Source organism: Trichosurus vulpecula, chromosome 3, assembly GCF_011100635.1.
Source record: "Trichosurus vulpecula isolate mTriVul1 chromosome 3, mTriVul1.pri, whole genome shotgun sequence".
Classification (NCBI taxonomy): domain Eukaryota; kingdom Metazoa; phylum Chordata; class Mammalia; order Diprotodontia; family Phalangeridae; genus Trichosurus; species Trichosurus vulpecula.
Window position 1 is genome coordinate 169,003,893 of NC_050575.1, and position 13,678 is coordinate 169,017,570.

Below are 13,678 nucleotides of genomic sequence, written 5' to 3' on the forward strand. Positions count from 1 at the left end.
GACAGAGGTTCAAATCCTGCTTCTGATGCTTACTCTCTGTGAGACCTTGGCAAATCACTTCCTCCCCCCCCCGCCCCCATGCCCCTCCAGGTTTCGGCTTCCTGGAAAATGAGAGACTATATTCCCATTCAGCTCTATATCCATGACCTTATACTGTCAGTAGCCTTTTGGGGGGCAAATAGTGAAAAGAATCCTCTAGCAGCATACTGATTTGGTTTATAATATTTTATAATTATAATCATAATTATAATATTTTAATTAAAAAACACCAAATTTCATTTTTTTCTCTTCTTTCTTGGCACCTCCCTTTCCTTCTTTCTCCTTGTCATTTCCTCTCTCCTTTCTTTTCTCCTCTTCTTCCTGCCCTTCTTCCTTCTCCATGTCCTAGTTGGCAAACTTATGGTAGATTAGTAGAGAGGGGGCTTGTGGCTGTGGACTCCAGACTAGGACCCATTTCTGCTTAGAAGATGCTTGGCTTTGCAGCAGTTGCTTGTGTGGTAGGTCTTTGACCCCTCATCACCTTTTTTGAGCTGACTTCTTAGCCATAGGGGATCAATACCAGTTTTTTGGGGATAGATTTCCTGCTTTCTGTACTGGGTTATCCTTTGACAGTTGAAGCATATTCTGTCCTTAATGTCACTTAGGAGCTGAATTGATTCTGAGTCCTCTATGCTGTTTATGGTTCAATAGCTTTACGTAGTTGAATACTTTCTGGACTAAGTCTACAATGCCGAACTGCTAGGTGAAAGCTGCATGATTCAGTCAATCACCTGGATCGGTTAAGATATGTAATGATGCCACACATCCAGATATCTAGGGACGAATGTATTATTGACTAAACTTTCCAGTTTTCTCAAGCCAATGACCAACCATGATTCCAAAGTACCAGTGATGAAGAATGCTAACCATCTCCTGACAGAGAGGTAATGGAATCAGGACGATGAATGAGTTGAGCATTTCTTTGACCTGGTCAAAGTGGGAATTTGTTTTGCTTTGACTATAAATATTTGCTATAAGAGTTTTGTTTTGTTTTGTTTCAGTAGGGAGGGAAGGATGCAGGGACAGAAAATAAATGAATTTTTAATTAAAAAACATACATGTTTATTGTATGTATTTGAGTATTCTTGCAAATTGTTTAGAGACACAATCTGGGTCCTTAAAGGAACACCTGCAAATGGGATCATTGATCCTTCCATAAGTGGGTCTAAGCTTTTTCATTTTCCCTTTTGCTGAACCAAGGTTCTCCAGTTTTCTTTCAGTCTATCTCTAAATGCACCTCTCAGGCAAGGAGACAAGCCGAGAGGGATAATAACACAGCAGAAAAGTGTTCAATCTTAATGTGACACTCTGCTTGGCCTCCCTTGAGGCCAATCGAAGCTCAAAGTACTTATCTCAACTTGTGTCCCTATTTCTTCCTTCCATCTTTATCCTTCACATATGCCTGTGCTGTCTATGCAGATGACTGTTCACAAAGCAGGGGATTTTTCTCCCTTCATCTGCATTTGTTGAAATCCTCCTTCTTCAAAGGTCTAGCTCTGGTTCTCTCTCCTCCACGAAGACTCTCCTGGTCACTCCACTTGAAAGTGATAATATCTTCCCATTTTTTCCTAGAGCACTTTGTCTGGACCCCTCATTTGTCCTTCTTACATTCTACCTTGTATTGTACTTCCTTTTTTAGTTGTGGTATTTCCAGTAGATTGTAAGCTTCTTGAAGGAAGGGTTTACACAAGTTTTCTTCTTTGAATTTCTAACAAGTACAGAGCTTCAAACATAGTAGGCCATTTATAAATGTTAACTGAATTGTGCTTAATTGAATTATCTTTCATGAATAGGACAAATTCTAGATCAAAAACCATGTAAAGTATGTAATCAAAGAGATATATGATTGCAAAAAAGGTGGGTTGGTCATTAGGAAGCAGCAGATAACAGATGGACAGCCCACATGCTCCATTGGCACCCTCATCACAATATCCAGAGATCTGGGAGAAGATACAAAAAGAGGCCAAAGTTAGTCCCTGCCCTCATGGAGCTTATAATCTAATAGTCTAACCTCCTCATTTCATTACTGAGGAAACTGAAGCTTCCCCCCTGCCACCGAGAGAAACAGCTTGTCACCCATCTCTGTTAGTAGCAGAGCCTAGGCTAGAACCAAGGTCTCCTGCCTCTCCATGTGGCACTCTTTCTCTGATTTCATACTGTCACTATTCCTTTTTCTCCTCCTTCCTCTTTCTCTTTTCCTCTTTCCTTGTTCAGTAAGAGTTCTATTTCTTTGATCAACCACAAGCCTTCTATTTCTTCTACTTCCCCTTTCCAGAGGAATTTTTATGAATTGTCCTGCCTACCTCCCCTAACTAACCCTGTCTCCCCAGTCCTATCCATTTCCTTGTAGGATCTTGCCTGGATCCTGCCTTTGAATCTTAGTTTGGGGCAAGACTTCCAAGAAGCATTCCTTATGTCCTATGTTGGTATCTCTGAAATCTCTTCTTTTTAATCACTATAGAAATACACAAGGACAGAAAACGTGAGTCCATACAACAGCTCTGCCAATGCTACTGTGTGACTATGGGCAAGCTTCTTCCCCTCCCTGGGCCTCAGTTTACCTATTTTTAAAATGAGAGGAGGTCGCATACTTGATAAATGATCTTTAAGGTCCCTTTTAACTCTGACATTCTAAGTTTTAAAGGTACTTTGAGCTCTGGATTCTAAGGCAACTTCCAGTTTTGATATAATGTACTCACACCATGAAGCAGCACAATAGCCTTCCTTCTGTGGGTTTTCACCTCAATTCCTTAAGCCTAAAAGTTCATCATGAAAACATTTGGGAGGTTTTTTTTTTAATTTCAAGGACTCCCACAGAGATGACTACATTATTTACATTAGCAGATGCCTCCCAGTAACAGTGAGTCCAAAGAATCATTTACTCAGTTCATTTAATGCACCAGCAATATTCTGACCTTGCACTTATGATAAATCTAGAATTGAGATGTTTTGGACTGTCTATCTAAAGAATTAATCAAACTATCTCAATGCCTTTAAAAAAAAGGTGGGGGAGGGAGAGGGAAGTCTTGAAAAAATGCCACATTATTTCTCTCTCTCTCTCTCTCTCTCTCTTTCTCTTTCTCTCTCCTCTCCTCACCCCCCCCCCACTTTGGGGAGTGAATTAATTTAGCCTTGTGGTTTTGAATGTTTTTGGCTTCTGGTTATTGAGTCATTCAGCACATCACGGTGACTTCCCCCCATAGGGCGTTTAGAAGCAGACAGAGAGGGGTGGATGGCTTGGACAGCTCCCCATTGGTTGGCGGGGGAGGCTGGCTCCTCGAGACAGACTTTCGTGTCAGATTCCCCAAAGTCGGACAGCAGTAGTCTGGCAGGACGCTTCCTGAGGGCAGACTTAAGAGGGCTTTTTTTTTTCCCTGGGTCCTTTGAGAAGACCAGGATACAAAGGATGAGCATTTTATTTATGGTTTCCCCCTGCCCCACCTCCCATCCCATCTTTCAATATATGCTGGAAATTCTGGAATGACCATTTGCATCCTCCCAGGTTAAATAGCTGCACAGAGCTCAGCATCTATTCCAAGATCTCAGCTTCTGGCTCCTGGTAGATATTTTTAACAGGGAGGGAGGAGCAAGCATACTTAGAGTGGCCAAAGGTATATGGCCACTGTTTCCCATCCTATTCAAAGAAGCTGGTGGTTCAGGCAACACCAGGTTCTCACTCTCATTGAAAAGCCGTTTGTATACAGAGCATTTGGAGTAACTAGCAATTCTGGTGTCCCATGGCAGTCTATTAGGAGGCTCTTGGTTTAGAGCTAGGGACCAAGCAATGTTTCTGGGAAAGGCAGCAGAAGAGTGTAATAGGAAGAGAAGTAGGCTGGGAGTCAGAAAACCTGGGTTTGTATAATAGTTATGCCCCCGATTGATTAGCTGCATGACCTTGGTCAAGTGCCTTCCCCTTTCTGGGCCTCAGTTTACCCATCTATAAATTGAGAGGGGAGTGGACAAGGTTCTTCCAAGTTCCTAGTCTATGTTCTAAGGTCTCTTTCAACACTCTGGGTTCCAATATTCCTTCCAGCTCTGACATGGTATGTTCTAAGGCTCCTTTTGACTCTAGGTTCTAAGTCTCCTTCCAGCTCTGACAGTCTATGTTCTATGTTTATGCTATGCAGAAACATGGAACATATTGAAGCCACTGACATTTTTACCCTTCATGTGGCTAAGTAGATGGTAGGAATGGTCTGTAATGATCCTCTTGCCAAATCTCAAATCAAGGCTTTTCATTAGACAACAGATTCTGCACCAGACCACCCCTGGCTAACAGAAACCACTGTTATGCCAGTCCATGGAAGCTGCTTTTGGGGACTTAGAGATTTCCAAAGAAGAAAAGAAGCAAGCATTTATTAAGCACCTACTATGTGCTAGACATTGGGCTAAGTGCTCTGCAAATACCACGTCATTTGATCTTCACAACAACCCTGGGAGGTAGGTTCTATTATCATTCCCATTTTAGAGATGAGGGAACTGAGGCAGACAAAGACTAAGTGATTTGCCCAGTGTGTAAGACTGGATTTGAACTGGGTACTCCTGATGTACCACCTAGTTGTCTCTTCAAAAGAAGAGGAAAACCAGCCAACAATGTCAAAGCAACAGACCTTTATCTGCTATGTTTTAACTTACATGAAGGATAGCACTTAACTTAAGATCCCCATGAGTATGGGGGAAATAGAAAGAGGACAGAGAAGTATACACCTGGATCAGTCACCAGAAAGACAGAGATGCAAATGAACCTCTGGAAAAGCAGAATATATTTGTGATTTAGTCAACACAAGGGGGCAGGCATCCAGGCCTGGGCAAGATGATCCTGGGCCAGGACAGGAAGGGGATCAATGACCCAGCAACCGAGTTATGCTAGATTTCCAGTATTCTTCCTACTTTGGGGCAGGCATACCCAGGTCATCATGCCACATAACAGGGCTGCTCGGCAACATGCAAGAAGGCCAGCAGTTTTATGGGGAAGGTCAGGGTCTTATTTAGAGGACAAGAGATGGTTTCCCATGTCACAGGCAAGTAAACACCAATTAGGCAAGTGTCTGGGAAATTCCAGTAATTAAGATTTCAGATATTGGGAATTCTAGAGAAGGGGCAGATTATGGACAGGAGGAAGGGGGAGTATTAAGAGCAGACACAGCCTACCACAAGAAAGGGCTGCTCAGAAAAATTTATTGTACTGCCATAAATTTGTATTTGATTTCAGAGGGATCGTGGGATTTGGATCTAGTTGAGTTTGAGAAAAATCATCTAAGATGCCACCAGTTTATAGATAAGGAAAATAAAGTCTGATGAGGCTAGGGGACTTGTTTAAAGTCATAAGGAAATAAGCAGCAGATTGGATTAGAATCCAAGTCTTCTGAATCCTGATACAGTACTCAAAACTGCTAAGGTGTTACATGTCAAAAGCATTCCTACTGGAGTCTTGATTTTGGAGTTGAAGGTATAATTAGGATTCCTGGTCCTCTGGAAACTCCTCTCCCTACTGAAAGTGTGCATAAAAACAGCACAGTATTTTCTAGACCTGGAGAAGTCAACAGTAATTCCCTATAATCATTTTTTTTGATTAACAGGACTATGAGGGCTAATCCATGACAGCCACTGAGACTTCCTGGTCCATCTTTTGGGAGTATTTCTTGGGCATAGCTATAGCTCTGAGTACTGGACTCTTTTTTTTTTTTAAACTTCATGAAGCGTATAAACTCCCACACTATATTTACTTACAAACCTCCCTCCAGCTCTAAGAACAGATGAGACTTCTAAGGTAGAACCTTGACACAGAAGTTAAAAGTTTTCTGCTAAGTCAATAATTGTGGTAGAAAGTTATCTGAGAATTCTGCATATACTTATGCTGTAGGACTGAAGTTCCAAATCAAAATGTGGGTGGAAGTTCTAACTAATCAGACAATGATTTCTGTCATTAATGCAAAAAAATATATACAGCTCATTAGGAGAGGGATAAGACCTCTGAATTCCATCAGCATAGGGAACTCCAGAGTTAGGAAGCTTCTTCTACCATTGTAAGTCAGCAGCTTCTCTGAAACTAAACAGTCTTAGATTGCTGACCGAAGCATTGAGGAGGCAAATGAATTGCCCAGGGTCATACAACCAGAATGTATCTGCCTCTGGTGACACATTACTTTGGTGAAATTTCCATGCCCTCAGAGACTTTGCTTTGAATCTCTTAATCAGCAGATTCAATTAGAGAAAAATCTGTGAAAATTACTTTTTCAAACTGATTCTGCTTCAACTTAGAATCAATCAGCCAATTAAATCTTTGCTGAGTGCCTGGCATGTGCTTGCTCTTAGGCTGTGGAAGAAAGTGTGGTCTCTACCCACGAAGAACTTGCAGTCTAGATGGGGAGACGCATATGGTAGTTAAAGAATAGAAGCCGTTTCTCCTACTGTTCCTCCACGTAAAGCTACCAAAATGGAGGGTTGTTTTAGAAATGGCATTTGAGGGAAGGGGGGGATTTAGGGGAGGGGAAGGAACTTCACTCCTTGAAATCTTCATGGCTTTATGAAGTCTGATACTGAAACATTCTAGAGGAGGGTGAGTATGATGGTAAGGGACCTCAAAACCATGCCATACAATCTTCTGATGAAGGAAATGGCCTAGAAGAGAGAGTTAGTTCAAAGGAATATGGTAGCTCTTTTCAAGCATTAGGATTGCTGTCCTTCGGAAGAAACCTTAAATTTGTTCTGATGATCTCTCAAGAGGAGGACTGGTAACTCTAGATAGAAGTTGCAGAAGTATAGATACTGTTTACACAGAAAGGATACATTTCCTTACAATTAAAACTGTCAAAGTGTGCAGTGGCTCAATAGGCTGGCCTAGAAGATAGCGAGTTCCCCATCGCCGGAAGTCTTCCGGCAGAAGTGAAATGCTCACTGGTTCAGGATATTATAGAGAAGATTCTTATTTTGGGTATGAGGTGAGCTAGACCAGCCCAGAGGTTCCTTTTTTTTGAGGGGGGTAGGCAGAGCAATTGGGGTTAAGTGACTTGCCCAAGGTCACACAGCTACTAAGTGTGTCAAGTGTCTGAGGCTGGATTTGAACTCAGGTCTTCCTGACTCCAGGACTGGTGCTCTATTCACTGAGACACCTAGCTGCCCCCCCCCCCCCGGAGGTCCGTTCTAGCTCAAAAATTCTGAGATTCCATGATATGTGACCCCCAAGCTAGGTGAGAGATTGACCTTGGTTACAAGGTTCCCCATGTTTACTTTCCTCCCTCATTTCCCATTCAGATATTTTTTCCAACTCATTATTGTTGTTCCACCTTCCTCCTCACGCTCTCCGTCCCAGTTCTTAATTAACTCATTGGTGTAGGATTTTTAAGTCTCTCCCTGTCCCCAGGCTCCCCAGTGGCTAAGAGTGGGGTGGAATGGGGGTGGGGAGAGGAGCTGAATTCCTTGCTTTTCATCGAGACTATCATAAGCCAGCCATCAAAAGGAAACTAATTTGAATTTAATTCAAAGAGAATATGAAAGGATGAGGAAGACTAAGTCGTATGTATGCACACACAGAGACTATGGGAGGGAGAAGGAAGCTAAGAAGATCAGGGTAGGAGCGTAGCTCAAGTGCCAAATTCCATTGAAAACTTCCAGGCAGCACGGGGCAGCATTGGGAAAACAGCCCTTCTACAGCTGGACTCTCCTTTTGCAATTCTTACATTTTATTTCGCAGTAATTTATATCGACAGAGGCTTTCAAAACACTTTAGGCTTGTTTACAATGCTGTGCAGGAACATTTTGTCTTCTCTCCAATTTGTCTTCCCAGAACGCTCTTGCCCATCTCCTCCTCCCGGCTGGCCACCATGCTGTGACTTCCCTTGACCTTTCTAAAGGAATGACCTTTAATGGGTTCTTTTCTGGGAGGTATTCCCAATGTGAGAAAAATTTATCCAGGGACTGACTCTCATCTACTCATCAGGGTAGGGTATCACCCCCAACCCCACTAAAAGATATTTAAAACCCTATAATCTGTCTCAACCCTGCCTTTTCAGGTAAATTACTCTCCTCCATACACTCTATGCCCTAACCAAACTGTTCAGCTCTTTCCCCCAAACACACCCTGCATTCTCCCACCTCCACACATTTACCCAGGCTTTTCCCCATGTCTAGAATTCTTTCCTTCTCCTTCTTCACCTGTTGAATTACCAACAATTAAAACCGACCCAAAGCACAATGGTGCATATCATAAAGCCCCACTTAAATGCTTCTTACATAATATTATGTATTATACTTTCTTATCCTCTTACTAGATAGTAAGATCCTCAAAGGTAAAAGACTATGGTTTGTCTAAACTTTATACTAGTGCCTAGCACAGCACTCTATATACAGAAGGAGCTTAATAAATGTTTGTTGCTTGGGTTTGTTTGTGCTGCACCTCTCAGGTGTTATTTTCAACTTAAGGGCATGAAGGAAAATAGAGAGAAAGTGAGAGAATTTGAGAGTTGTAAGAAATGTCAACACCGATTTAGTCCAACCCATACCCTAAAGATTTCCCCTAGAACATATCATACGTGGTCTTTCACCCTCTGCTCAAAGACTTTCTATGAAGGGAAGCCTACCACTTCTGAGGCAGTCGATTCTCTTTTTAGATAGCTCTAATTGTTAGGGAGTTTTTCCTGACTTCAAGTCTATATTTGCTTCTTTTCCACTTGTACCCATTGCTCTTGCTTTCATCTTCTGGGGCCAAAAGGAGCCTGATCCATCCCACAGGAAATTGTTTCATATACTTGAAGACAGCTATCACGTCCCCCCTGCATCTTTTCTCTAACTAAACACGACCAACTTCTTGAAATTAATACTGCATTTTCTTAGCATAAAAGGCCTTCCATTTAGGCAAATATTTTGAGTATTTAGAGATAAAATGGATCACCAATTAAAATTCCCTTTCAATTTATGTACTCATAGCATAATTTCTCTTGTCTGTAAGACTTCTGAAAGCTTTGGTGTCAAGTAGCTAGTGAAATATGAAAAGTACATAAGTACTCTTCTTTTTAATTTTAGCAATAGCAAACAATGTTATTCAAGCCTTTTCCAACTACTCTGTCTTCAGAGGGACCCCTTTCCCTATTGCTGATAATAATAGCTAACACCAAGACAGCTTTTCAAAGTGTTTTTCTGATACTAACCCCATGAGATAGGCAATGATAAGCAAGACTGACCACCAAGGAAGAGATTTTGTAAGAAAGAGAGAGAGAGACAGACAGACAGAGAGACAGAGAGAGACGGAGAAAGAGAGAGGGGGGAAGAAGAGAGGAAGGAAGAGATGAAGAAAGAGAGAAAGAAAGAGAGAAAGAAAGAAAGAGAGAAAGAAAGGAAGAAAGAGAGAAAGAAAGAAAGAAAGAAAGAAAGAAAGAAAGAAAGGAAGGAAGGAAGGAAGGAAGAAAGAAAGGAAGGAAGGAAGGAAGGAGGACAGGGAAGGAAGGAAGGAGGGAATGGAAGGAAGGAAGAAAGAAAGAAAGAAAGGAAGGAAGGAAGGAAGGAAGGAAGAAAGGAAGGAAGGAAGGAAGGAAGAAAAAGGAAAGGAAGAAAAAAAGAAAGAAAGAAAGAAAGAAAGAAAGAAAGAAAGGAAGGAAGGAAGGAAGGAAGAAAGAAAGGAAGGAAGGAAGAAAGGAAGGAAGAAAGAAAGAAAGGAAGAAAGGAAGAAAGAAAGAGAGAAAGAAAGAAAGGAAGGAAGGAAGAAAGAAAGGAAGGAAGGAAGGAGGACAGGGAAGGAAGGAAGGAAGAAAGAAAGAAAGGAAGGAAGGAAGGAAGGAAGGAAGGAAGGAAAAAAAAGGAAAGGAAGAAAGAAAGAAAGAAAGAAAGGAAGGAAGGAAGTAAGAAAGAAAGGAAGGAAGAAAGAAAGAAAGGAAGAAAGAAAGGAAGGAAGGAAGGAAGGAAGGAAGAAAGAAAGGAAGGAAGAAAGAAAGAAAGAGAGAAAGAAAGAAAGAAAGGAAGGAAGGAACAAAGAAAGGAAGGAAGGAGGACAGGGAAGGAAGGAAGGAAGAAAGAAAGAAAGAAAGGAAGGAAGGAAGGAAGGAAGGAAGGAAGGAAGAAAGGAATGAAGGAAGGAAGGAAGAAAAAGGAAAGGAAGAAAGAAAGAAAGAAAGAAAGGAAGGAAGGAAGGAAGGAAGAAAGGAAGGAAGGAAGGAGGACAGGGAAGGAAGGAAGGAAGAAAAAGGAAAGGAAGAAAGAAAGAAAGAAAGAAAGAAAGAAAGAAAGAAAGAAAGAAAGAAAGAAAGAAAGAAAAAGAAAGAAAGGAAGGAAGGAAGGAAGGAAGGAAGAAATGAAGAAAGAAAGAAAGAAAGAAAGAAAGAAAGAAAGAAAGAAAGAAAGAAAGAAAGAAAGAAAGAAGGAAAGAAAAAAAGGATAATATATTGCTTTTCTAAAGACATCTTCACTCCAAATGTTCATATGGACTATTTGTGCCTGACCTGTGGTAGAGCCTTCCGAGCTGGGTATTGGTCTGATCAGCCACAGTCCGACACATTGTACCTTGACCGCAACATAGTAATGTCATTTTGGTCTGTTTTGAGAATGAAGAACGGCAACCAATCTATTGCTTCTAAAAAGGGTGGGGGAGGGAAGGGCATGTGAATAAACAATAAGTATTTGGCCTCATATTTTCTATATTTGGTACAAAGAAAGAATTGACCTTTGGGGTGCAAGGCTGTCCATGTGGGAGGAGACATCAATCTGTTTAATCTGTTCTCTGTCTAAAGGAGAACAAATCTCTAAAAATACTATGTCACTAGGACTGGCCCTGGGAAAAAAGTTTGAAGTGGGAGGCAACAGTGCAGTGGAAAGTGTTTAGAATCAGAGGACCTGGGTTCAAATTCTGCCTCTGCTACTTACTACTTGTGTCAGCTTAGGCAGGTCAATTTTCATCTGTAAAATGAGGGAGTTGTACTGTATGATTTCTGAAGTTCATTCCAGCTCTAAATCTGTGATCTTAAGCAGGTAAAATAGACTTCGGGCCCCTCCTTTCCTCTTTTCTTCATCTCTCTCCTTCCTCTAGTTGCTTCCCTGACTCGCCTAGATTCACTACAGTGTCCCTACTGGGAATTTCTCCAGGGTGATGTTCCTTTCTTTGAGCCATTTCCTTCCCTTTCCTCACCATCTAATCCCTCACCTCATCTCACCTCATCCCATGTTCCATTCTCCCCCAGCTAGCTGTCCAATCAGAAAACAATTTGATCATAAAATCTCTGAAAAAATATGGCCATGATTGATAAGAGCTTAGCATTAACAATGGATTCCTGATGATACCAAGCCAAAGAAATGAATTGCTGAGGTGGGGGGAAGGGATTGGGTTTCAGGCACTAGTTGTAGCCTGATGGGAGTATTTGGTGATAGGTAGCCCTTAAATAGTAATTATGATAATTACAGTCTAAAGAATTGAAAATTAATATCACAGAGAGGACAATAAAGAGGTGGGGGTGAATAGGTTGCAACATATGATCATTGAAGAACAGGTGAAAAAGTTACCATCTGGGACATGGATGCCATGGAAAGAAGATGAGTGGTTTATATGGTGAGGGTGAGGGATGACAGGTGGACAGCCTCCCAATGTGAAGAAGAACCAAGAAAGACTTCCAGTGGGTTGAATGGAGCCCTTTTTAGCAAATTTCTAGAAGTTATTGGATGAGATACATACAGGATAGACAGGCATGGATAGGTTGAGATCTGCATCATTGAGATCACAGATTGATTTGATGATGACTTTTATGGCTCTCTTACACTTGTGCAAACCTTTTTCCACCTCTATTCTCTCTTCTGATCCTCACAACATCCAGACACAGGGCAGTGATTGTTCTCCCCATTCTATAGATGAGAAAACCAAATTCTGGTGAGTAACTTCATGTGAAGTCTCATGTCCAGTAAGTGGCAGATTTGAACATGAATCCAGGTCTCCTGACTCAATCCCCACTGAAGGCCCTTTCCATTACGCTGTGCCTTCTCCATCAGTTTTCAAAGAGAATCTTTTCCTCCTTTTTACATTTTCTCAGGGCAGATCCTGACCTCCTAAGACTCAGGCTGGGAACAAAAGCAATGAGGAGGGCATGAAGGGCTTTCTTTCCCTCTGTCCTCTTTGCCTCACAGCCTTCTCTGGCTTATTGCTCCTGTTAAGGGAATGGAGCCTTCAAGGGGCTGGGATAAAGAAATATGACCCAGCCTGACAGATACCCTTGAGTTTGCCCTTCATCCTCAGGTTGCCTTGACCAATCCAGAAATCCATGAATAAGAGTGTTACCAGAGAGAATTTAAATTCTGCTCCCACACTGCTTTTAGCACCTAGTAAGAGCCGTCTGGCTTCTCGGTGAATGCTTCCAAGGACTGACCTTGTGAAGCTTTTGAAAGATGAATAGCCAGTGTGTGCCTCAAGTCAACATGGTCACTAGACTTTACAAAAATGTGCAGGGATATTTCCATGTGCTATGTGTCCTACAGAAAGGGTTGGAACTTTTCAAAAGCAATGGTGAGACTGGCTTTCCTTGTAGTCAACAGAGGCATCTGCTTACATGGCTTTAGGATCCACTGGTCTTTGGCCTTAAATGATTTTACCTTCTCAAAATATCTGAAATTCTACAATCAGGCTTTCATTCATTTGGGTCTTGAAAGCGTTTTGACCTTCCAATGTCTTCTATTAAAATGCTGATACTGCTGGCAGAGGGTCACAGATTTAACCTTTATCAGGTCATAGGGTAGTAGAAAGAACCCTTAGCTAGGAGTCAGGAGACCTGAGTCCCAGCATTGACTCTGCTAATAGTCAACTGTGTGACCTTGAACAAGCTGCATCCTGACTCTGGGTCACTGTTCTGGAATCTGGGAAATGAGGGAGTTAAGATCAGAGGATCTTAACCTGAGTCCATAGATAGATTTCAGGAGGTCTGTGAACTTGGATGGGGAAAATGTTTTGATAACCGTATTGCAGTATAATTAATTTCCCTTATTGAATGCATTTTAAAACATTATTCTAATAAGGGGTCCAAGGCTTCACCAGACTGCCAAAAGGGTTTTTAGGACACAAAAAGGTTAAGAATCCCTGAACTATCTGGTATCTAACTAACATTCTGCTCCATCATTCTATATTCTGAGACTTCCTCCAGCTCTGACAGCATATGGGTCTATGGCTGCCAGTTGTATATGATAGTAGTAGTTGAGACATAGATCAGCTGTGACTGGGGAAAGGGCTGCAGAAATGACAATGAAATGTAGATCAAGGGCTGGAAGGTACATTAGAATTTCTCCATTCCAACTCAGAAGCCCAGAGAGGGACATTGACCCGTCTGAGATCACACATGATAAGAGCTTGGACTTGAGCTCAGGTTCTCCGACATGAAATCCAAGGCTCTTTGGAAAGAATCGCTTCTCTGCCTCCTTTACCGCTTTGCCCGGGGCCCACTCCAGTGAGTGGATTTTGTTTTGCAAACATCCTCAAGGAAAATGGAAAGTCTGGTGACATTTGCTCTCACTGATTCTCTTTCTCCACCCCACTCCACCTTTGGCAGGCCCAGTGCATGATGTCGGCATTCTCACTGTTTCAAGGAGGTCTGTCTTAAGACAAAAGACAGGGCTTTGTCTGAGAAGTGGCTTGTGTTCCCAAGCTGATACCCGGTGCCAAATGGAGCCAGTTCCTGGC

General features: G+C 41.9%; 1 long non-coding RNA gene across 1 annotated transcript; it reads right to left on the bottom strand.

The window, feature by feature from the left end:
- Positions 1-1,791: 1,791 nt before the first annotated feature.
- Positions 1,792-10,511, bottom strand: LOC118841234. The gene is made up of 2 exons (XR_005009844.1): positions 10,470-10,511; positions 1,792-1,979 (listed from the first exon to the last, which is right to left on the bottom strand). It is a non-coding gene; the product is annotated as an uncharacterized LOC118841234 (long non-coding RNA).
- Positions 10,512-13,678: the final 3,167 nt, after the last annotated feature.